The sequence below is a fragment of the Silene latifolia genome, chromosome 11 (genome assembly GCF_048544455.1).
Source record: "Silene latifolia isolate original U9 population chromosome 11, ASM4854445v1, whole genome shotgun sequence".
In the NCBI taxonomy this organism is placed as follows: Eukaryota; Viridiplantae; Streptophyta; class Magnoliopsida; order Caryophyllales; family Caryophyllaceae; genus Silene; species Silene latifolia.
This window is the reverse complement of record NC_133536.1, coordinates 104,741,238-104,767,701: the sequence shown is the minus strand read 5'-3', so window position 1 is coordinate 104,767,701 and position 26,464 is coordinate 104,741,238. Positions and strand designations below refer to the sequence as shown.

The following is a 26,464-nucleotide window of genomic DNA, read 5'->3' as shown; positions in this document are numbered from 1 at the left end:
GGTGAGGAACGGGCGTCTTCAGGGCAATCCGCACGGATTGTCAAACAGTTTCATTCCTTCTTCTTTTCTTCCTTTTTTGTCATAAAATCCTTGAGGATTTCCTCGGGGATGCAAGGATCTTTTCTCATCATTGCCCATCTATTATAGTATGTACAAAGGCCTTCTAATCTTGTCTCTCCTTGATGCTTGGCCATTGAATTCAATCAATTTAGCCTCATTTTGCCATGAAAATGCAAGGCTTGCACTCCTTTCCTACCAAGGACACAAAACCTCAAAAAATATGCAAAACAAAGAACTAAAGACAATAAATGACCCAAATATACACTAAAAAGTATGGGAATAAGGCTAATTCGGGGACTAAATATGCTCTAATTATGGTCACATCAAATATCCCCAAACCGAACCTTTGCTCGTCCTGAGTATAGATGTGACAAAGACTAGGACCATTATTTGAACTAACCTAATAACATAGCCGATATGAGACAATTAGCGGGTCTTACTCCGCCCCTTCAACTCACAACAAGACAACCATGAGGTAGGATGCCTTCTTGCAAGACAAGGTGGGTCTTGCCAAAATGGCGACACATCCAATCATTAAGCACACAAAATCAAGTAATGGATGCATCTACAAAAGAATAGCCACTTTCCTCATCTAAGTGGCGGAAATTATCTACAAGGGAAGCAATTCAAGGGTACACACTCCTTCATAGATGCAATTTCTTCAAACTACTAAGCCTAGAAGGATACCAATAAATCACCTCCAAATTGTGTCAAGCTAGGGTACCTTTGTCCTCAATCGTTAAATGCTTTTGTCAAGAATAGACTCCCTATGGTGTTAGAAACACTGGAGGATCGCGGAATTCCCCCTCTTGCCTAGACAAGAAGAAGGGTCGTCCCCTCTCTACCATGCACAAAAATGGATACGATGGATAAAGGGATCGATAGAATTTGAGTTTCACTTTGGGAGTTTGCTTTTGTTGTTGTTTTTTTCCCCCCAATTTCTTGTGGCATATAACATTTGAGAACACTTTCTTTTTGCCATTTCTTTTTGATGTTTGGCATTTCAACACTTGACAATTTTTCAACTTTTTGCATTTTCTTTTTGAACATTTTCAAAGTCACCCAATATGTAGTGAGGGTGCCTTATATTTGAAGCATAGGAGTTCTATTTTTGCTCCTCTTTTCATTTGATGCATTTTTGCAAACTTTCTTTCACTTTTCATTTCATTGAACTCAAATCAATGTCTTTTTGTGCCCATTCCCTTTGATGACAAAAATGTGGTAGAACATGGATGATGGATGCATGGTTTCAAGGGTCACCATGGAATAAACGGTAGCCAAGGAGTTATCACACCACAAGGTACTCTTGACTAGGCCATAATCCATGGGTCAAAGGATACTAGCATGACACATCCTAGGGTGTTTTACAAGCATTCTAACAAGCAAAGTCTTAAGAAGAAAAAGCATCTACTAGGGCCTATATACACTTGTCAAGCTTCCCAAGTAGACGGTTTCGCAAAATTTTTCTAACATGCAACTACATGCCATGATGCAACTAGCATATAAACATCCTAATGCAAATGATTCTACCAATTAATATGACATATAAACTAAATGCAAGCCCTAGATTCACATTGTTATACCGCATCAATCGAAATAAAGCCACATAGTCATTAACATAAAGAGGAAAAAGGAGATTGGAAAGATCATACCATGCGGTCTTCATGATCCTCATGTCTCGGATGTGGCGTAGTCAATCAATGTGAACAAGGATAAAACAAACACAATATATACAACAATATATACATGACTACACTACAAAGGAAATGAACTTGTTTTTGGTTCTCAATTTTTCAAATTTTTATGGTTTTTCGAAATTTTTGATTTTTTTGGATTTTTGAATAAAAGTTAAGTTAGAATTCCCCATCCCCACACTAATATGGGCATTGTCCTCAATGGCCAAAATGATGGGAAATTATGCAAACATGATGCATGAATTCTACACAAAATGCAAGCTATACTAATCTACACTACATGATGCATGGGTTTTTGTTTATGACGGAGAGCGTAATTTAGATTACCTCTCGTTGCGTATGCATGTACTTCCCCAAACCGAGATAGACATTATTTCTAACGTCCTAAAGTTGGGGGTAGTTCATGCACACCAGATGCAATGCATGAAACTAAATTTGTCATTTTGGATTTTCAAAAGTGGGAACAATAAAATAAGAACACCTCAAAGGGGCCGAGGTGTTAGTCCTCTATGTTGCTAGTGTTGGAATATGTGTCCTCCGACAATAATGCGATCACAACTGTTGATCATGATGATCACATGTTTAAGTCTCATTTTAAAGAATACAATTGGGAAGTAATTTTTACTGTCAACTGGTCCACACATATCGGTAATGATTGGCTGACTAGAGTTTGACATTACTATCGTGAGACGGTGGTGACCAGTTGATCCCCTTAGGTCATACCTAAAGGGTAACACTCTTAATTGATCATTTAATTGATCGTATGACGATACGATTCAATTAAATTACTTAAAATTGACGGACGATTTTGGAAGTAATATTTACGTGTCTCATTGAAATTTGATTTAATAAGACACGGTCTAAGTAATTGAATTGTTTTATTACTTAGATGAAATTATTGTTTAAGGAAACAATTGCATTTGAATGAATAAATTATTATAAATACAAGATGTTGTGATTTATAATTGGTAAATTATTTTGGTACAAGTAATTATGAATTACTAACTCGATTTTGTATATGACGTATTTTTATTAATACGTTGATTTTTAATATGATAAAAATACATAACAATTTCATGTGACATATGACATGTGACAAATTGACAAATTTGACAAAGATAAAATGGAATCCATTTTATCTATTATGACCGAAATATTGGAGAGGATTAGGAAAATATTAGGTTAATTATATTAGTGGTAAACATAATCATGTTTGCCTAATAGTAGCCATGCATGCCTACTTGTTCTTGTGAAGGCAACCTTGTGCATGCATTGACTCCTTCTTTTCCCCTCTTCCACCCGGTTTTTGAGAAGAAAAATACCTTTGTTTTTCTTCTTATTTTTACGTAATATACACTATGATATTCACTAGTGTAATTCATTCATTCATTATCTAAAATTAGAGTTTTAGAAAGAAAAAACCTTCCTCCTCCTCCCTCTCTCTTAACCGAAACATAGAGAGACCAAATAATATTTTTGGGTCAATTTTACACTAAATTAATATTGTTCTAGTAATCATAATATTAATTTGATTAAGAGTTTGCCTTGGGTATTATTCCTTGGGAGGGATTCTACACTTGAATCCTAGTTCATCCATTAAGAAGAGCTCAAGAACAAGAGAGTAGGAGAACTCTCTTGTGCCCTTAAGATCCGAAAAAGCATTGTAAGAATGAAGATTTCTTCCTTATTTTTCTTATAGTTTGCATGCATAAGATCACCTTTTAATTTTATGACTAAATTAAAATTATAACATATATGAATATGTTGAGTAAAGAGATCTATATTTCTAACAAGCGGTATCAAGAGCCTTGGTTGTTTGCATGCAAATCGGTTATAGTTTTTCCGAGTTATACGATTAACATATAAAACTTGTAAATTTGTGTTATTATGATATACCACGAAAATAATTATGCATGTTAAAGTTTCTGATCCTAAAATGTTTTTAGGATATTTTGGTTAATTTATGGATTTTTATTTTTCATCTTATATAATAATGGCATTAAAAATATGATTTTATGATTAAAATGTCATTTTCGGACTAAAATTAGCTAAACTTCGATTTTTCCAGTGATTTTTGGATATGTTATCACATATAGTATTTTGCGATGACCTGTAAATTTTCATAATTTTTGGAGTTTTTATGCTCGAAATATGGATTTTTCATGTTTAAAATCGGATTTAGAAGAAAAATAGGTTAATATGAGATAAATTTCGAATCTGGTCATAAAAATTTAGTATGTTGTCACATGTAATTTTACAAGTTGTGTGTAAAATAATAGCCTATATTGATGTCTTTATGCATAATTTATGGATTTTTGATGAAAAATAGCATAAATAGTGACTTAATTAGTGAATAATTACTAAAACATACTCCATGACTAAGAAAAAACGTCACATGTTGCATTTTATTATCTTTTTCAGATCTAAAATTAAAAAGTTGATGAATATAATTTTTCTTATGTTTTTATGATTATTATTGATAAATCCGATAAACCGCAACATAGTTTTTCCGATAATTTTACAAAATTTTAACCTAAGTTTTTGAACATTATGAGTGTCATGTTATTTTTCCAGAATATTCATAAGTTTAAATTTCAAATTTTTGAATTTATTTGAAATTTTGTAATTTATTTGAAATTTATAGCATTTTATTGTATTTTTTTGGGTCCATTTATGAACAATTTTAAAAAATATGAGTTAATTATACTCAAATAGTTAGTGAAGACTAATTTTGAGTCCTAAGTGGTTAGGGTAATTAACTTGTGCATAAATATGAATTTATGTAATTTTTGTGATTATAAAACGTTGAATCACGCAAATTCGTAAAAACCGTGTAATATACGATATTGGCTACTTAAAGGCGATTTAGCATTAAATTGGGCATGTTCATACATATTATAATGCTGCATTTTATTTATGATTGTCATAATTTTATTTTATGTAATTTTTGAATTATGTAATTTTTACTTAGTATGGCCTTAGTTTTTATTGGTATTACCCGAAATGTATGGGAATATCAATTCGGTTGTAATTTATTGTAATCTCGTATCACCGTCTTGTAATTTAATAGATTTATTTTATTTTAGTTACAAATGTATAATAGGAAATTATGTAATTTATTATGTAATTTATTTATTCCGGAGTTCCTTGAAGACGGTGTCACTCAAGAAGGCGATACATAAAGACGGTGTTACCTCGAGATGCGTGCCATAACCGAAGTTCAAGGGACCAATGGATTTGGTTTCCGAATATGTAATAGTTAATTAGATTTTCTATTTTAGGAAGGTCATACTAGGATTTATTTTTATGTTTTGCATTAAATTTATATGTTGCATGCATCGCTAAATCGCCATAACTAAAACATGCATTATCATTTAATCGAGTATATCGACCGTGTCAATTAGAATTATCGTAGTTCACCGCTTTAGTTCACTTAAAACCTGATAGATAATAAATTGACATGACCTCTCGCTAAAACAATCAATTGAGACATAGCCTTACCAAATAGTAGAAACCATGAAAACCTATTTCGCGAGGGAGTGCACTCGGCCCTACCGGGGTACAAACCTTGTTACGTAGGGGAAGTGGGTGATAAATGTCTATCCACCGAATTCTTGTTGATGAGGGTTAAATCGGCTATCCCGTGCCCAAGTTAATGTGGGTTTGGATCATGGACACATTTATTCGAAATTTGGATTGAACTCAACAAAAGTTTTTGATAAGGGTTTCATCGGCCATCCCGTGCCCTTGTCGGATGTGTTTTGGGCTATAGATAAATATTAGAGTAATTTTATCGACCGAGAATTCTAAAAGTAGAATCGATTAAAAAGTTAGTCCACCGAGTTATATTGATAAGGGTTTCATCGGCTATCCCGTGCCCAAGTTAATATGAATTTGGATCTCGGAATCATTTATAATAGTCAGGTAGAGGTCACTATATAAATGTTCATATCTTGTTAATCTATTTACAAGTATGATATAAAAAGACAAATGTTAATATTTCCTTTTCCTCCATACTTGTAGTTCATTACAATGAATCCATCAAATGCTACCGCACCGATAACTATTGAGTCTTACCACAATGTTTTTGACGACGTTTGCTCCAATAATGATTTCGACACCACTAGAGAACTTCATTTTGGGATAGGTTCGGATGGAAACCTTAACTTCATCACTTCTACTAGACCACCTACTACCACTAGATCTCGTGTGAGCCCGTCTCAGGAAGACTACCTCATACAATCTATAGGGTCTTTGTCTCTGGAAGATAAAGATGCCAAAACTAGTGGGAGCTCAAGCAATCAAGTTCTTGCTTCAAAGGGCAAAAAGTCCAAGAAGAAGGGAAAGAAAGTCAAAAACTTCAAGCAAGTTAATGATGAGTGCCATTATTGCTATGGCATGGGACATTGGCTTGGGAATTGTCCCATATATTTGCGAAATATAAGGGAAGGAATCATCGTTCCAAAAGGCAAAATTCCTAAAGAAATTTATGTTATTGATATAAATTATACTTCCACTACGACATGGGTACTAGATACCGGTTGTGGTTCTCACCTTTGTAATCATTTACAGGATTTAAGAGACATGAAGAGGCTTAGCAAGGGAGATGTGGATCTACGCCTTGGAAATGGAGCTCGAGTAGCGGCCGAATCCAAAGGAACTTATGTTTTAGCTTTGCCTAACGGATTTGAGTTGTATTTACATAATTGTTTTTATGTGCCTACACTCTCTAAAAACATTATTTCAATCGCCATGCTAGACATGGACGGTTTTTGTTTTGTCATTAAGAACAATCGTTGTACTATTTCGAGGAATGATTTGGTTATAGGCCAAGCTTCTTCCATAAATGGCATTTACATTTTAGAAACCTCAAATCCAATTAATGATATCTATAACATTCAATCAAAGAAACTCAAATCAAGTTACCCAAATGAAGCGTTCATTTGGCATTGTCGATTAGGTCACATAAACGAGAATCGCATTAAAAGATTAATTTCAAGTAATGTGATTACACCATTTGATTTTCAATCATATGGAACATGCGAATATTGCCTTCTTGGCAAAATGACTCGTAATCCTTTTAGTGGTAAAGGGACACGAGCTAGTGAACTATTGGGACTCATACATACCGATGTGTGTGGACCAATGAGTATCACCGCTCGTGGAAATTATGACTACTTCATAACCTTCACCGACGACTTGAGTAGACATGGGTATGTCTATTTAATGAAACATAAGAGTGAAGCGTTTGAGAAATTCAAGGAATTTCAAAACAAAGTAGAGAACCAATTGGACAAAAAGATAAAAGCACTACGTTCCGATCGTGGTGGAGAATATCTTAGCCTTGAATTCGATTCACACTTGAAAGGTTGTGGTATTATATCACAACTTTCTCCACCTGGAACACCACAACTCAATGGTGTTGCCGAAAGGAGAAATCGAACCCTACTTGATATGGTTCGATCCATGATGAGTCAAACCGAGTTACCAAACTCGTTTTGGGGATTTGCAATCCAAACTGCAATTATATCTTTGAATAATAGTCCCACTAAGGCCACCGGAAAGACTCCATTTGAGATGTGGAGAGGACGAGTTCCTAATCTATCCTACATGAAAATTTGGGGATGTGATGTTTACGTCAAGACAAATAATGACAACAAGCTTGCCCCAAGATCCGAAAAATGCACCTTTGTAGGTTACCCCTCGAATTCTCGAGGATACTACTTCTACAAACCTCAAGATAACAAAGTGTTTGTGTCTTGCGAGGCTGTCTTCTTAGAAAGAGACTTTATTTCTAAGAGACAGAGTGGGAGAAATTTTGAACTTGATGAAGTTCAAGAGCCACAAACCGAGGTAGAGACGCAAGAAGATGTTCCTTCATCGTCTAACGCGGTTGTCCCTCCTCCACTAAGAAGAACGGGTCGAGTAATTTGCCATCCCGATCGATATGTGGGACTTATCGAAGAAGATGGAACACTCGATGTGTTTCTTATAGAAAGTGACGAGGCCGCCACTTACAAGGCCGCAATCTCTAGTCCAAATTCTTTCTTATGGCTTGAAGCCATGAAGTCCGAAATGGATTCTATGCATGAAAACCAAGTTTGGGACTTGGTAGATTTGCCTAAACGGGCAAGACCTCTTCAATGCAAATGGATATTCAAAGTCAAAAATGGCATAGAAGGACATGATGATGTCTACAAAGCTAGGCTCGTGGCAAAAGGATTTACCCAAGTCCAAGGTCTCCATTATGATGAGACCTTCGCGCCCGTAGCCATGCTAAGATCCATACGGATTTTGTTAGCGATCGCCGCATTTCATGATTATGAAATATGGCAAATGGATGTCAAAACCGCTTTTCTAAATGGGCATTTAGAAGAGGAGGTGTACATGATACAACCCGAAGGTTTTGTTGATTCTAAAAATCCTAACAAAGTGTGCAAGCTTAAGAGATCCATTTATGGTCTTAAGCAAGCATCTAGAAGTTGGAATCATCGATTCAATCATGTTATAAAGGAGAATGGTTTCATTCGAAGTGTTGAGGAACCATGTTTATACATGAAATTTAGTGGGAGCAATGTTGTGTTCCTAATCTTGTATGTCGATGACATACTACTCATTGGAAATGATATTCCAATGTTGTCTTCTGTTAAGAAGTGGTTAGGTAACCACTTCCAAATGAAGGACTTAGGAGAAGCACAACGCATATTAGGTATCCGGATCCATAGAGATAGATCCAAGAGGATATTGGCACTAAGTCAAGAGTCTTATGTTGATAAGATTCTTCGACGGTTCAGCATGGACAAATCTAAAAGGGGATTGGTACCTATGGTAACTGGGACTATATTGAGCAAGACTAAATCTCCCTCCGAACCCCATGATGTTGAACGCATGAAGATGATCCCTTATGCTTCCGCTGTTGGATCAATCATGTACGCCATGATATGCACACGTCCTGATGTCTCGTATGCTTTGAGCATGACGAGTAGATATCAAGGAAATCCAGGTGAGAGTCACTGGATTGCCGTCAAGAACATCCTGAAGTACTTGAGAAGGACTAAGGATTTTATCTTAGTGTTTGGAGGAGACACCGAACTCCGGGTTAATGGATACACGGACTCAAGTTTTCAAACAGATAGAGATGACATGAAATCACAAGCTGGTTTCATTTTCATGCTCAATGGTGGTGCCGTAAGCTGGAGAAGCTTCAAGGAAGCTGTCACTGCGGATTCAACAACGGAGGCTGAGTACATTGCAAAGATCGAAGTCGCCAAGGAAGCTGTGTGGATCAGGAAATTCACGGAAGGTCTAAGAGTAGTACCTACCGCCAATGATCCCATCACTCTCTATTGTGATAATAGTGGGACGATCTTCCAAGCTAAAGAGCCAAAGTCTAGTAATAGATCTAGACATGTACTTAGAAAAATCATGTAATAAGAGATTTCATTGAAAGAAAGGAAATTGCGATTTGTAAGGTTGGGACGGATGACAACATAGCCGATCCGCTCACCAAGCCTTTATCGCAGGCCAAGCATGATGGACATGTTGCGTCCATGGGACTTAAACGTGTACCATGTTTTTGTTAGATTTTGAAATGAAATAAAAGTGTTGTTTTTGTTCATGTTCACAATCACATTTGTCTTTTATCTTTAATTTATACATTGTTACATCCAAATGGGTTGTAGAGACAATTGAACCCCGTTAAAATGAACACGGATTAGCATTGTATTTGCCCATAGTTACTTATATGAGGTGACGTCCCGAAGTGACTAGAGTGTGATGCGATTGATGGCAAGTTCAAGTGCCATAGAGTCATATGAGAATGACTAGTCGATCACATAGGCAGACTGTTAGGAACATTTTGTCGGGCCTTATGACCGCTTATAGAGTTCTGGCAAATTTATATAGCCTGGTGTGGCGAGAGCTACTATAGTATTCTTATGAGTCAATTCTTTTGACTAAAGACTATTCGCCAAAGATGGCACAATTTCAGATTAACTTTGATTTGTGTTACTACGACCTTCGTAAATGGGGTCAAATGGGCATATTTTGGGTTATGATGGTTGTGGCTAGTCGAAGGGAATGAGTGCGATAGGAATTGTCCACCCCTAGTCAGGGTTATAAAAATATCTCAGGGCCACTCGAGGAGTAATGAACTACAAATGCGTGGCCACGCTCGGAATGTATCCATGGTGGATAAATCCGGTCAATCAATTATTCTCCAGATCGAGGAAACCACTCTCGATATGATCACTTGCAAGTACGACCTGAAAGACACCTAGCATTGAGTGGGAGATAGTAATAGGACAAGAGAATTGGTGACGCACACTTGTCGAGGACAAGTGGGAGATTGTTGGAATATGTGTCCTCCGACAATAATGCGATCACAACTGTTGATCATGATGATCACATGTTTAAGTCTCATTTTAAAGAATACAATTGGGAAGTAATTTTTACTGTCAACTTGTCCACACATATCGGTAATGATTGGCTGACTAGAGTTTGACATTACTGTCGTGAGACGGTGGTGACCAGTTGATCCCCTTAGGTCATACCTAAAGGGTAACACTCTTAATTGATCATTTAATTGATCGTATGACGATACGGGTTAATTAAATTACTTAAAATTGACGGACGATTTTGGAAGTAATATTTACATGTCTCATTGAAATTTGATTAAATAAGATACGGTCTAAGTAATCGAATTGTTTTATTACTTAGATGAAATTATTGTTTAAGGAAACAATTGCATTTGAATGAATAAATTATTATAAATACAAGAGTTTGTGATTTATAATTGGTAAATTATTTTGGTACAAGTAATTATGAATTACTAAGTCGATTTTGTATATGACGTATTTTTATTAATACGTTGATTTTTAATATGATAAAAATACATAACAATTTCATGTGACATATGACATGTGACAAATTGATAAATTTGACAAAGATAAAATGGAATCCATTTTATCTATTATGACCGAAATATTGGAGAGGATTAGAAAAATATTAGGTTAATTATATTAGTGGTAAACATAATCATGTTTGCCTAATACTAGCCATGCATGCCTACTTGTTCTTGTGAAGGCAACCTTGTGCATGCATTGACTCCTTCTTTTCCCCTCTTCCACCCGGTTTTTGAGAAAAAAAATACCTTGGTTTTTTTTCTTATTTTTACCTAATATACACTATGATATTCACTAGTGTAATTCATTCATTCATTATCTAAAATTAGAGTTTTAGAAAGATAAAACCTTCCTCCTCCTCCCTCTCTCTTAACCGAAACATAGAGAGACCAAATAATATTTTTGGGTCAATTTTACACTAAATTAATATTGTTCTAGTAATCATAATATTAATTTGATTAAGAGTTTGCCTTGGGTATTATTCCTTGGGAGGGATTCTACACTTGAATCCTAGTTCACCCATTAAGGAGAGCTCAAGAACAAGAGAGTAGGAGAACTCTTTTGTGCCCTTAAGATCCGAAAAAGCATTGTAAGAATGAAGATTTCTTCCTTATTTTTCTTATAGTTTGCATGCATAAGATCACCTTTTAATTTTATGACTAAATTAAAATTATAACATATATGAATATGTTGAGTGAAGAGATCAAGATTTCTAACAGCTAGGACTCTCCAACCATGATCAAGATAAAATAAATAAAACAAAGAAAGTAGACAAACCTCAAGAGGGTAGGAGCCTCCAAGGCTTGCTAGTCTTCCACCATATCATCATTGTCATTATCTTCCTCAATAGAAGTGGACTCATCTCCACTTCCCTCTTCACTTCCTTGCTCACTTCCTTCATCATCTTCTTCTTCATTAGCCTCTTCGTCTTCATTTACCTCTTCATCAATGCTTTCATCAACAACCTCATCACCGACAACCTCATCGTCACCCGGTATCTCACCCCTAGATGCACTTGGAAAGAAGACTTCCCTATCCGCCCAACTAGGCAAATGACATGAAGGATCAAGTAGTCCTTGCCTAGCTAAATGAAGGAGGGTGGATATTGGGCTAAGTATGCATGTTCCCGATCCTTATAAGCTTGTTTGTGCATCTCTTGCATAAGTAGAGTAATGTAGTCATTGCCCACTTTAACCCCTTCGGGTTTGAACTCTTGATACTTGAATGGATATGGTGGTGTGACAATGGAGGAGGAGGGCATTTCAATTTCACCCCTTTGTTGACGGATGATGTATTCGGCTTCTTTTGAGAGGGGAATGAGGTAGTTTGTTCTATGAACACTCAAACGGCATATCTTGGAAGGCAAAGTAAAGGATCTAGCATCATTGGTGAGCCACCCATATTTGGTGTCAAGAGGATTATGCGTAACCCACTTATACTTGTTAATCATGGCATCCATGTCAATGAGATGACCCCTCTATTTCACCACATACTTGCCATCCTTGTTGAAATTCGGATCAAAGTACTTAGAAAAAAGAGTGACTAGACCTCCATTTACAATAAAAGCGATACCTTGCTTTCCACAATCAACATTTAGCCATCTTTCCACCAAACGCCTTAGAGAATTGTAAGGCTTGGTGAATTCCCTTCCAATATTTATTGCCGACTCAAGTAGAACACAATCGAGCTTGGTAAAGTGGTTAGTGTCTTTTCTTGTAATGATAGTATTCCCGATGACCTTGTGCCACACTCTAATGCTCGGATGGTGGACTAATAAAGCGCGACTAGCATGAAAGTTCTCAAATTTCCTCCCGGAAATTGCCTCTCAAAGAGGAGTGGGGTCATATTTTTCGGGCTTCTTGTAATAACTAGGTGAATCACTAAGACCTAATGCTTTACCCAAATCATCAAAGGTGATGCGCCTACTCACATTGGCAAGGCGGAACTCGATGTTTTCTCTAGTCTCTACCTTAGTTACTTTCAAACTCAAGAATTCCAAGGTAAGGGAGGGGTATGTCAATTCTCTTGTAGCAAACAATTTTCCCAACCCCATGGCTTCAAAGAAGGCTTTTGTTTGTTCAAGGACACCCAATTTGTTCAAGGCATCTTCACATATGAATTTGGTGGGTAGAAAGGATTTTCTAGCATACTTGGCAAATGTATCCCTATGGGAGTTAGAAATGAAAATTACCTCCGGATAGTTTGATAATTGAGCAATTTCCGGAGTTGTTGATGTTGTTGCTTCCAAGGGAGGATTTTGTTGTTGTTGAACTTCCAAGTTTGCACTAGCAACCACCATAGCCAATGAGGCTTTCTTTGCTTGAAGACATTGTTGTCTTGTTGAGAGTGCCTTTGCCTTAGGTGCCTTTGTTGATCCTTTTGTTCTTGCCATTGATGAAAATACCAAGAAAAGAGTGAAAATCTTCAATTTCCAAGTATACCCAAATCGATTTTAAGATGAAAGGCTTTGCCTTTGTAATTCAAAAATCGACTCAAAGGTTGAAGATTTTGGTGCTTGGTTTGATTTTTGTTGGAAGAGGAGTGATTAATTGTTGTTAAAAGGAAGTTTGGATTTGATTTTGTTGAATTTGGTTGAGGAAATCTTGTTTTGGTGATGGAGAGGATGAGGGTTTTGAGTTTTGGGGTTTATGGGTAGTGTTTTGAATGAATGAATGAAGAAATGAATGTGGGAGGGGTTATTTAAAATACCTAAAAATTTTGAAATTGCAGGGGAAGACGGGCGTCTTTCTTTCGGGACGCTCGGATTCTGCCTATTTTGGGTTCAGGATTCTCGCCTAAAGACGGGCGTTTTTCAGCAAAGACGCTCGGATTCTTCGATTGCAGGACGAGCGAATTCTGCTGAAGACGGGCGGATTCTGAGACAGCAAGCATTCTTGTTTTACACTGGCAAAAAGACGGACGTCTTTTTGCAAAGACGGGCGGATTACTGAAGACGAGCGTCTTCTCTACCAGGACGCTCGGATTCTTCGACAGTCCCAAATTTTCAGTTTTTTCAGCTCAGATGCACGGGCGGATTTTGCCAAAGACGCTCGGATTTCCTGAAGACGAGCGGATTCTCCTTGAAGACGCTCGGATTCTCCCTGTTTTACCCGGATTCAGTTCCATCCGTGCACTTGCATATCCCTTGTCATTTTTCATTCTTCAAATCCCGTGTACTTCATTGTAGGGGCACTACTAAGGCATGAATAGCCTAAGCAATTGCTATCCCCACACTAAGCTAAAGCACTACACATCAATAAAATCATTAGTCCCTCCCTCACTTCTCTCAAAAATGATAATTATCTTGATCAAAGCATAAAAATCCAAAAATGACAAAAACTGCAATGTAAGAATTAAAATGCGAGTTAGGGAGTTAGAAATATTTACAAATGGTTGTTTAGGGAGGACTCCACCAAACTCTCATCCTTAGTGAGATGTCATGGGGGCATGTCCAAGGTGTTGTTGATGTTGCTCAACACCTTGAAAAAGTAGTCAAAAGCTTGTTCGTTTTCATGATAAAGATCTTCAATAGACCTTTGCCCTTGTTGTCCTTCATGTCGGTCTTTATAGATAGCATTACCAATATAGGGATTGAAAATCCCTTCAAACTCATCGTCCCAAAGACCACAAACTTCATCTACTTTAATCACTAAAGATCTCTTGAGTTGATAGAGACAACTCTCCCACTTTCTTGTCTTGGCCAATGAGGCCATCCTCTTCATTGCTTGACTTTGGTGAGCTTTTTAAGCTCTCTTTGTTACAATTCACTTGCTCTTTGAATGGAGCATCATCGATTTTCTTCTTCCATTGGAATTCCGACTTCTTCCTATTATCCTTCCGGCTATAATGATCAACCATAAAACATGGTTCATGCAAATAGGGAGCTCTCATGGTCTTGTCAAGATTGAAAGTTATGCTGTCATCTCCCACTTCCAGAGTGAGCTCTCCATGCTTCACATCAATCACTGCACCCGCGGTGTGTAAGAAAGGTCTTCCTAGAATGATTGGAATTTTGGAGTCTTCTTCCATGTCAACAATGACAAAGTCCACCGGGATGAAAAATTTCCCAACTCTTACGGGAACATCTTCCCATATCCCTAATGGTGTCTTCGTCGATCTATCGGCCATTTGGAGTGTGATATTGGTGCATTTAAGCTCTCCCATCCCCAACCTTTTACTCACCGAGTACAACATAACACTCACACTAGCCCTTAGATCACATAAGGCTTTGTTGATCATGGTGTCGCCAATGGTACACGGTATTGAGAAGCTTCCCGGATCTTTGAGTTTTGGAGGTGAACTCCCTTGAACTATTGCACTACTCCCCTTAGTGAAGGCGATAGTCTCAAGCTTCCGGATCGACTTCTTCTTTGTAAGGATGTCTTTCATGTACTTTGCATAGGCCGACACGTGATTGATTAATTCCGTGAAAGGAATCGAGACTTCCAAATTCTTCACAATTTCCATAAATTTTTCAAGTTGGTCATCAAATTTGGGCTTGGCTTGACGACTTGGAGAAGGAAGTCTAATCACAATGGGCTCCTTCTCCTTGACCTTGTCTTCATTTTTCTTTGAAATTTCTTCTTTTGATTGTTCTCCATCCTTGGAGTTTTGCACAATTTCTTCTTTGTCACTAGCTTCCACAACTTCATCCTGAACTTGTTTCTTTGGTGCTTCATACCTTGTACCACTCCTTAAGTGAATGGCACTAACTGTTTCATGTCTTGGTGGATTACCTTGAGGTGGTAATTGCCCCTTTTGTCTTTGTGAGCTTGAAGATGCTAGTTGAGTCAATTGGGTTTCCAACATTTTGGTGTGAGCTAGTATGTTGTTGATGATGATTTCCTTTGCTTGACTATCCTTTTGCATTTGAGTGACAAACTCTTGTTGATTCTTTTGCATTTGGAGGACCGCTTTTTGAACATCAAAACCTTGGTCATTTTGTTGATTGTATGGAGTTTGATTTTGGTAACCTTGGTTTTGGTTGTAAAAGGGTCTTTGATTTTGGTTTCTCATGGGAGGTGGGGTGTATGTTGTTTGAGGGTTTTGAACATTTTGGCTTTTGTATGAGAGATTTGGATGGAATTTGGTGTTTTCATTGTAATAGTTTGAATAAGGGGTACCACTTTTGTATGCTTGAAAAGCATTCACTTGTTCATTTGTTCCCCTACATTCACCTTGGTCATGTCCCAAAGTTCCACAATTCTCACATATCCCACTTGGGATTGATGAAGATGCCGTCATGGCATTAACATGATGCTTTGGTGATTTTGAGGCTTCTTCAAGTCTAGCCATAGCTTTTTCAAACTTCAAATTGACGGTATCAATGTGAGCACTAAGTTGAGCACCCAATTGAGTAATGGAGTCCACTTCATGCTTTCCTCCTCTAGTAGCCTTGCGAGGTCTACTATATTGTGAGTTATGGACGGCCATTTCCTCAATTTTGGTCCAAGTTTGATTGTCATCAACTTCAGTGAACATTCCATTTGATCCCATGTTGAGAATGTTTCTTGAGTCTTCATATAGACCGTTCCAAAATTGTTGTACCAAGAACCACTCGCTAAGTCCATGGTGAGGACATGAGCGACAAATTCCCTTCAATCGCTCCCAAGCTTCATACAAGGATTCTTCATCTCTTGGCTTAAAGCCCGTAATTTGAGCTCTTAGCATGTTAGTCTTTTCCGGTGGATAGAACTTTTTGTAGAAAGCTAGAGCCAACTTCTTCCAAGAATCAATTCTGAGAGTAGCCTTATCAAGGCCTTGCAACCATTGTTTCGCGGTGCCAATTAGAGAAAAAGGAAATAAGACCCATCAAATTTGGTCTTGAGTTACAACGGTTTGAGAAATCGCATCACAATAGTCGCAAAAGGTCTCCATATGAGAATGAGGGTCTTCACTAGGCATCCCCCCAAATTGGCTTCTTTCGACTAATTGGATAAATGCGGATGTGGCAATAAAATTTCCGGTTAGATGTTGTGGTGTGGGAGTACCATTGGGTAGGTTCTCCTCGGTGGGTACGAAATGTGATGAAAACTTAGGCATTGTGGGTTGACTTTGTGTCGGATTTTGTGTTGGGTTCTCCTCACCTTCTCTTGCAAAAGGGTTGATGAACTCAATAGTATTTGGTTGAATATCTACAACCTCACCGATACCTCTCAAAGTTCTCCTACCAAGTCTTCTATTGGTTGTCAAAGTCCTTTTAATTTCGTGATCAAAGGGTAACAAGTTACCTTGTGATCTTCTAGACATGCAAAATATCAAACAACTCGAAAATAATTAGAACAAACCTTGAGGAGTTTTACTTCCCCAAGGCAAAGAAAGACATAACTAATAACAATTCAAGAAAATCTAAATCAAGTTAACACCGTCCCCGGCAACGGCGCCATTTTTGGTCGTGATCCCTCGTGGGGTTTAGTTTTCAGTACTTGTTGTTAGGAGCACCTAGACCAAAACACAATTTATAACTTCACCAACAACTCTACAATTAGTAAAGAGGCAAGTAAAGGTAGGATCCCAAGGGACGGGAATTGAGATGAGATTTCTATTGCAACTAGTGGTGTCTAAGGGTGTCACAATCGGGGTTTGAAGTAGAAGATCACTAAACTAAATAGCAATGAAAGGAAACAAGCAAGATGACTAAAAAGGGATGTAAACAATTGATAAAAAGCACTAGGGTGTCATGGGGTCATAGGGGATTCATGGGAATTGATCATACAAACATATTTTCAAATTATAAGCAAGCAATTATTGTTGTGATTGATCAAGTTGGTTTATATCTTACAATCCTAGGAAAGTTTGGGTCCCAGAGCCGAATCGATTAGATTGTACAACACCTACAAGTCGACTTAATCTTCTCTACTCAACTATATGCATGGTCTAATGAGACTCGAGTTGGTTTATGTCTTACAAGTCTCATTGAAAAGATAGGTGATGGGTAAAAAAAATGCAAGGATTCATAGGCTCACATTTCATCAAACATAACATGTGCATAAGTTGAGATCACAACAAGCAAGCAAATAAACTATGAAAGCATATTAATTTAAGTATGAATCATTTCCCATGTTGGTTTCTCCTAATTACCCATTAACCCTAGCTAAGGAAACTACTCACTCATTATCATGTTGAACATGCTAGCAAGGTTGTCAATCATACCAACAAAGTAAAACATGATGAATAAATGAAGATAATTAACAATAATTAAAAAGGGATTTAGAGAATTATACCTACTAATGATTACAATAATAAAGCAAAGAATAAGAGAAGTACTTGATGCTTGATTGGAAGGTTGTCAATCTCCCAATAATAACCCAAATAATCTTCAATTACCCAAAATAAAGGAAGAACAAGAGAGAGATTAAGGAAATAAAACTTGTATTAAAACTTGATTAAATGTTGATTACAAGATTAAAGAGATATTTGATTGATATTAACTACACTAAAGATTGCTAAGAAGAACATGCTCTTCTAATTAGACTAATGGGGTATTTATAGTGGGGATTAGTTACATAAATTAGGGTTTACTAAGGGCTTAAATGACGATTAAGTCCTTGAGGTATCGCCGGTCTCTAGGGAGACTCCGGCCTCTTTTCCGCCGGTCTTAGAAAAAGATGTGCATCCTTTCTTGAAGCTTGTAGAAGACGAAAGTACTGTCTGGGAATCCGGGCATTTTTGGCACGGGACGGGCGGATCTGGGTGCTTCTGGACGGGCGTCCAGAGGGGGAAGACGGGCGTCTTTGGGGAGGTTTTGCCCGAGCGTCTTGTGGAGGAAGACGCTCGGATTGTGGGTGAGGAACGGGCGTCTTCAGGGCAATCCGCACGGATTGTCAAATAGTTTCATTCCTTCTTCTTTTCTTCCTTTTTCTTCATAAAATCCTTGAGGATTTCCTCGGGGATGCAAGGATCTTTTCTTATCAATGCCCATCTATTATAGTATGTACAATGGCCTTCTAATCTTGTCTCTCCTTGATGCTTGGTCATTGAATTCAATCAATTTAGCCTCATTTTGCCATGAAAATGCAAGGTTTGCACTCCTTTCCTACCAAGGACACAAAACCTCAAAGAATATGCAAAACGAATAATTAAAGACAATAAATGACCCAAATATGCACTAAAAAGCATGGGAACAAGGCTAATTCGGGGACTAAATATGCTCTAATTATGGTCACATCAATTAGCAAACTGATTATTACCGCCTCCATGTGGATTCGATACCTGTCTTACCACTAGCTATTTTATTAGTACTGAGATAGATTTATTTTGATATTGGTGATACGACTTTAGCCTTATCAGGAACATAACCATGTATTCTTTTTGAATTTTCGTCAAGTATTGAGCATTTGGGCGAAAAATGAGACGGTTTCTCGCTGTTTCAAAAATTGCTTCGAAAATGATCTTAGGATTGTCCATTTTTGATGAAGCTTGGTGTTTTGGAACCCTTGTGTAATGGGTAAACTTGTTATCATGTCGAACTTTCAATTTGTGACAACTCTTTCAGGACACTTTTTAGGGCATTATCGCTATTGTAGCAAAATGCTGCTGAAATTTCGACTCAAACCCGTAACTACACTTGAACTTAGACTTGAATTGTCCCAACCTACCACACGTGTGGTCAGGTTTTGAAAGAAATGGCCAAAGATGGCGAGGAAAAAAACCACTTTTAGTGTTCGAAAATGCTTGAAACGGCTTCAAAGAGGCTTGTCATGGTTTGACATGGCCTTGTTTGTCTTGATTTTGCAGGTGACGTGCCTTCTACGTCGGGGAGGGACCCCATGGATGTGGACTTCGACCCTTCTCGTGCTCTCGTGGGGGGAAAGAGACAGGAGGAGGAGATCGAGGAGGAGATTGAGGAGGTCCCGCAGAGGGCCAACGTGGGGCGAGGTAGTCGCCAGCTCGTGGGTGCACCTGAGTGGGACGAGAAATGGGATAGTAGACATCTCATTTCGGCGGTAGAGAGCCACCTGTCTTACAGGACGGCGAGGAGTTTGGTATGTTTGAGCTTGTTATTTCCTATTTATTTGTCGTTTAATTTCTCATTTGGTTTATGCTAACGATAACTTTTGCTTTGAATTGATACAAGAGGCCGGGAACATGAGGTCCTTTTCCGGTTACACGATGATGATGGATGCCTTTGGGAAGCTGTCGGAAGAGGAGAAGGCCATCATCGAGCTAGGAGCCTTCGGGGCTTCGGTAGGAACTTGGAGGGCGATTAGGGAAAGGAAGATTCGGGCTAACCTTAGCCTGATTCGAGCTTTCCTTGATCGGTACTGGGACACGACCTCGACTTCCATATGCCTTTTGGAGAGTTCGGGGTCACTTTGGAGGACAATGACATGATCTCGGGTCTGCCGTGTGGAAAAGAGCCCTTGGTGTGGCCGTTGACGGCCATGAGAGTAGGCTCGGCCAAGGCAAGGAGGCTGATCGGCTGGAACCTGGCGGCGGGTGCTGCCAGCGTTCCCGGGTTGGTAACGAGTTCCTACGTCAGGGACTACTTTGCAAGTAGGGTCCCGACGACGATGATAATGGAGGGGAGGAAGGTGCCTCCTCCTCCTTGTACTTCTGAGCAGAGGGCTCCTCTATGGCTGTGGTAGTTCTTGTCTTCGATTTACCTCGGAGACAAGGGAGAGAGGCTGTCGACGAAGCTTCTTCCCTTTCTTGCTAACTTGAGTAGCCTAGGTCATTGGGGCTGGGTTACCTCTGGCTTTGCGGTCCTCACCCGTTACATGAGGGCCATGGTACGTCCGGAGCTGATGGAGAAAGGGACTTCTCCTGCCACTGTTGGTCCCGGACTCCTGCTGGAGATATGAACCTTTCTTTTGAATCATGAAAGATTATTATTTCTTCATTTTCTTTATTGCCATTTAGAAAAATAAATTATTATTCTGTCTGCAGGCGTGGGTGTACTCCTACTTTCCTAGCTTTGCGCACAAGAAGACGGAGCCCGAGCCGACGGCGTACCCTATCGTGAGGGACTGGGTGGTGTGCTGTAGGAAGAGCCAGCGCTCTTCTTACGACGTTTGTCGGAGGGGCTTGAATGCCCTGGCGTTGGACAGCGTACGTGCCTTCGATCCTTATTTGATTACTTTTCCTTTTCTTGTCTTTTTATTTAGAAGTGATCATAGGAATGACCCCTTCCCGTTTAGAGCTGATCATAGGAATGACCCCTCGTTTTCATATTTTAGTGGGTGCCTAGACTTTGGGAGAGCTACTCTGAGGCTCCGGCTTTTGTGGCTGAGGTCCTTCGTCCCACAAGCTCGAGTCGGTTGTTGCTAAGGACGCCCATGGGACCTGTGTGGTACCTGGACGAGCGTTTGACTCGGCAGTGCTCTCGTGACACTTTTACGGTCACCATAGATCCTCCACGGATGATGTTTAGGGAGCATTTTGTGGCTGAGAGAGAGGCTGACTTGGCTGACACGGGTGGTGACGCCCTCCTTCTTCCTGGCGAGGAGTACTCCGAGTTCGTTCGTCAGAGGTTGGCGTATTGGCCGATCGTGGTAAGTATTTTACCTTTTTACTCGTTTTTGAATTGATTTGATGAATGATCATTAAATAAAGAGTCATTTGAACTTTGTAGGAGATCGAGGTGGCAGGCGTCGAGCCCCCAGCTTACCCCGAGGTGTTGGAGTACAATAATACGGCGGGCATGACGACGATCTCGGAGATCTGCGACTTCGGCGAGGAGGTAACAGGCGCTGGCTTGGAGGAGTGGCAGCACGTCGTGAGGAGGGTAAGCCCCCAACTTTGGCTGTCTTTATTGCATAGGAATGCATTCGCTCCTTTTTGAACCTTTTTGTATTTGAATGTAGGTGGCACTGTTCCGGTAGGTAGAGCTGTGGAGGATGGCCAGCCGGCTACGAGCTACGGCCATCGAGGCACTCGTAGGTGCCCGGGGATGACAGGTATAAACCTCTCATTCCCTTCCTAATTTATTATATTTTTTGACATTTCGAATTTCGTTGCAAAGAAATGTTACTTTATTTTACTGAAATGAGGCATTTCTCCATTTTTAGGTAGAGAGAGCGTGACCTGGAGCACGAGCTGGCGCAGTCCCGGGAGGAGACGGCTCGTTAGCTGAGGGAGCTTGAGGTCAGGGACGCCGAGATTGCTGCTCTCGAGGCGACCGTAGTTGAGCTGAGAGGTCACCAGGACTAGCTGTTGTTTTTTTTGTTTTTTATATCTGTACATTTTGGACTTTTCGGACTTTGTTTCGGGCGAGAGCCCCCAGTTTGATGTATATACTGTCTTTTGGTTGTGTATATAATGGCCTGAGTGCCTTTGTTGCTGGGTGTTTGTTGTTCCTGCAGGTTAGCTTAAAAAACAGGTTTGGTAGGTGATGGATTGTGCCGTCATGCTACCGAAATTTACATAGAACTTACAAATAAAACATATAGCATATAGGTGGCCTAAATTGGCGCAAAATGAGAAAAAGTCCCCGAAACTGAGCAAAAATGACAAAAATGCCCAAAAATGAGAAATAAATGAGCAAAATGACCGGACGGCAGGAAAGCCTACTGCAGTGTCAACCCCCAGGCCTGACACAAAGAATGAGACTTTAATTTAGCCTGACTGACCTGATGTTCTCAGGATGCAATGAACTCTCAGAATTGACTAAAAATACCAAATGGCTTGCTAAAATCATGAAATTTGGTGACAGGCTAGTTAAATGGATAAATTAACTCTGATTAAAATTTCAAGAAAATTGAAGCACTCTAAGTAATTTTGACAACTTAATTAAGACTGCCTGACAGAAGGATTCAAGCAATCTGGACACAGGATTGATATTTGAGACATAACAAGGAACAAGGGATATAATTATCAACTTAAATCCCACAGAATACTCACAGGGAAGCAAGCTAACAATTTGGACAACTTAAACTGGAACTTATCACAGCCAAGCAGAGATAAAAACCAACTCAAGTTAACAGCAAGACCAAACAACCCACAGTCCGAGCACAAGATTGAATGAACCTCACTAACAGACTTTGTTCAACACCTACAGTCTAAGCACAAGATATTAACATGCCTGACTCTTAACTATAGACTAAGCACAAGTTATAGAGATTTAAATTTGAGAGAAAACTCAGGTTTAATATTCATCAAAAGCTGCCTCAATGCAGTTGGAGGAGAGGTCCTTATATAGGCCTTCCTCTTGGAATTCTGTTACAAACTTTAACCTAGAAATCTCATCCAAGGGCCAAGATTCGTTCTTAGGACATAAATAAAGTACTGGAAATATTTTACAATGATGACAAAATATGTTAAAGGAAACTGCAATAAAATAACAGAAATCTTGCACTGATAGTGACATGCTGCTTCCTAGGCTGCTACGTTGCTTTGGCTGGGAGTATAAGGACGAATGGGTGCAGTAGAGGCCTTGACTTTGGCTCTTAGGTGGTATCTGAATTATGGAGAGACAAGCAAAAGCTTCCCAACAACAACTCCTTCTTTGTTTAGACAGAAATGGCAATTTGCTTTATGCTTTATGTCCCTTTCAGCAGCTTGACTTTTAGTTTGATTTTCTCTTTATTATAGGGTGAATTAGGCCTGGTTCCTTAGGACTTTTCTGATCATAGTAGGTCAAGGTTTTAGCTGGCCAAGGTGGCAGCTGGTGGTTGAGCTTGTACTGATACTTGAGACCTCCCAAAGCAGGCCTGGCAGGGGTTGTTAACAGGATAGTGTGACTGGAATTTTTGCCTGCTACCTGATCAGTGTTGCCCTGGTCCCTGGCTCCTGCTGGAGCATCCCCTGGTTGAACAGGGCTTGTCCTCAAGCCTGTAGCCTCCTTATCATCTGAATCATAGTAAGGAGTGAGATCTCCCACATTAAAAGTACCATGTACTCCATAATCACCTGGTAAATTCACCTTGTAGGCATTTGATCCAATCTTTTCAACAATTTAAAATGGGCCATCAGCTCTTGGCATTAACTTGTTCTTTCTCCTGGCTGGGAACCTTTCTTTCCTTAGATGAATCCAGACTAGATCACCTGGCATGAACTCCTTCTTCCTTTGAGGGACCTTAGACTGCTTCCTGTACCTTTCATTGGCCTTTTGAATCTGCTTCTTGTGACTGATTCATGAAGTTTTATCATTTGTTCAGCTCTGGCCTTAGCATCAAAGTTCATGTCCCCTCTTGGAACACTGGATAAATCAAAGGGCATGAGTGGATTAACCCCATAGACTATCTCAAATGGACTATGACAAGTTGCAGCAGATGGTGCCCTGTTGAATGCAAACTCAGCCTGTGACAGTTTCAAATCCCAATCCCTTAAGGACTTGCTAACTATGCACCTCAGTATCCTTCCCAATGTCTTGTTGGTGACTTCAGTTTGGCCACCAGTTTGAGGATGGTGAGATGTACTGAACAACAACTTTGTTTTTAGAAGCCTCCATAGGGTTTTCCAGAAATAACTCATGAATTTGGTGTCCCTATCAGACATTATGGTCTTTGGTACTCCATGTAGCCTCACAATTTCCTGTAAATAGAGCTCAGCAATACTGGCAGCATCCCCAGTCTTCTTGAATGCCATAAAATGAGCCATCTTGCTGAACCTATCAACAACAAAATCCTTGCCCCTTTGAGTCCTGGGTAAGGCAACAACAAAATCCATGCTTACATCTTCCCATGGCTTATCAAGCACTGGTAAAGGAGTATAAGGACCAGTCTGGAAAGAGGTTTTGGCCTGCTGATAGACCGAACACCTCCTGAGAATGATCTGGACATCTCCCATCATCCTAGGCCAATATAACTGATCCTGAAGAATGTCCAATGTCTTTTGGACTCCAAAGTGACCTCCTAAGCCTCCTGAGTGTACTTCCCTTATCAGCAGATCCCTGTAAGATCCTCTAGGCACACACAGCTTGTTGCCTTGGAACAAGAATCCTTCCTGCAATAGATACTTGTTCCCTGGAACCCTTTGTCCTTCAGTTTGTGTTATCCACTCTTCAGAAAAATCAAGGTCTTCCTTGTACATCTCTTTCATAAATTCATACCCAAGGACTTTGTTTCCCATGACTGACAATAAGGAGTGCCTCATTGACAATGCATCTGCCACTACATTTTGCTTTCCCTCCTTGTATTTGTTGGAAAAAGTGAATGACTGTAAGAACACCACCCACTTAGCATGCCTGTGACTCAATTTGTGTTGACCATTGATATATTTTAGTGCCTCATGGTCTGAATGCAACACAAATGGTTTAGGCTTCAGGTAATGATTCCAGTGCATCAGGGCTCTGTTGATAGCATAAAACTCGTTATCATAGGTAGAGTATTTCAGTTTAGCTCCATTTAGCTACTCACTGAAATAGGCTACTGGTTTCTAAGCCTGAATTAAAACTGCTAAATTGCCAACTCCACTGTCATCACACTCCACTTCAAATAGCTGATCAAAATCTGGCAGCTTCAGGATAGGGGTTTTGTAGGAAATTTCGGTATACTTCCTTTAAGATTATTAGGATTATAACGAAATTATGATAATGAAAAACTAGCCATAAAAGAATTTGCATAAACAAAAAGAGAAGAGATTAATAATCAACCTTTGGTCCTAGCAAAATGGCCTAAGAACAATATCAAAATGATACTCTCCTAATTGTTGCTCCCAATATGCTCCGAGAAATGCCCCTCAAATTGCTAGAATGAGATCCCCAAATTCCCTAATTAATTTTAGGGTTTTTGTTTTTTGATGATGAGAGAAAATTAGGTCAAAGAGGAATGAGAAAATGATCCCCAAAATCCTCTCTTAAAACCGTGTGAAAGGAGAGTTTAATGGGAAGATATTTTCTTCCTTTTATTCTCTTATTTCGGTTTTACCAACTACCAAGAATAAGGAGAAAATCTCCTTATTTTTGGTTGTTCTTAAAATGTATAAAATGTGTATTATTTATAAATTGTCATATATATCGACATGTATTAATAAGTCCACTTATAACAGTTTGCAATCGATTTATCAATACCAGTCTGTCAACATTTATTATGACAACATTGTATAATATATACATTTACTATAAATATCACATATTTATAAATCGCTAATTAAATATAACTGGTTACATTTAATTACGAATTAACATCTTAATTCGTTTAAGCTAACATTATATACATTAATTAAATATAACAGTTTATATTCAATTTACGAATTGACAGTTAATTCGTCTCAGCTAATATTATTTAATTGTATTAAATAATCGTCTCATCATCACATTGACTAACCGTTTAGTCAATTACATGGACTAACCTTTTAGTCATAAGGCATCAATGTGATTACATTTTCATAATCACATCTCTCAAACACATCCTTTAGGCGTGACTTTTAGGGACCAGTTGATCACCGCCATCAGTATGATAATAACGTCAAACTTTCTAGCAAGCCAACCGTTATTAGGTAATCGTTAATCAACTGATAAAATACTAAGTATACCCTTGTGAACCTATAAGAGATTTATAAATGTTATCACACTAATTGTGGAGGACACAAGCTCCAACAATCTCCCACTTGTCCTCACAAGTGTATGTGCGATAACCGATTCTCATATCCTAAAATTTCTCCCACTCAATGTAAAACAATTTGCAAAATCCGTATTCACAAAGGTCGTATTTTACAAGTGATCAATATCAAGAGTGGTTTCCCCGACTAGAGAGTAACTTAACTGATAAACGAATCATCATTCGAGCATGGCCATGCATTTCAGTTACAACTCCTCGAGTGGCCCTGAGAAATAACTAGACCTGATAAAGGTTGGATATTTTCTTCAACTCGAATCCTGCAGATATAAGCACAGTATGAAATGACCCAGGAAAAATGTGCTTAGCC

General features: G+C 38.9%; 1 non-coding gene across 1 annotated transcript; it reads left to right on the top strand.

Annotated features, from left to right (window-relative positions):
* The first annotated feature begins 16,220 nt into the window (after nucleotides 1-16,220).
* On the top strand, nucleotides 16,221-16,327 carry LOC141616643 (small nucleolar RNA R71). Its single transcript, XR_012530975.1, has one exon. It is a non-coding gene; the product is annotated as a small nucleolar RNA R71 (small nucleolar RNA).
* Nucleotides 16,328-26,464: the final 10,137 nt, after the last annotated feature.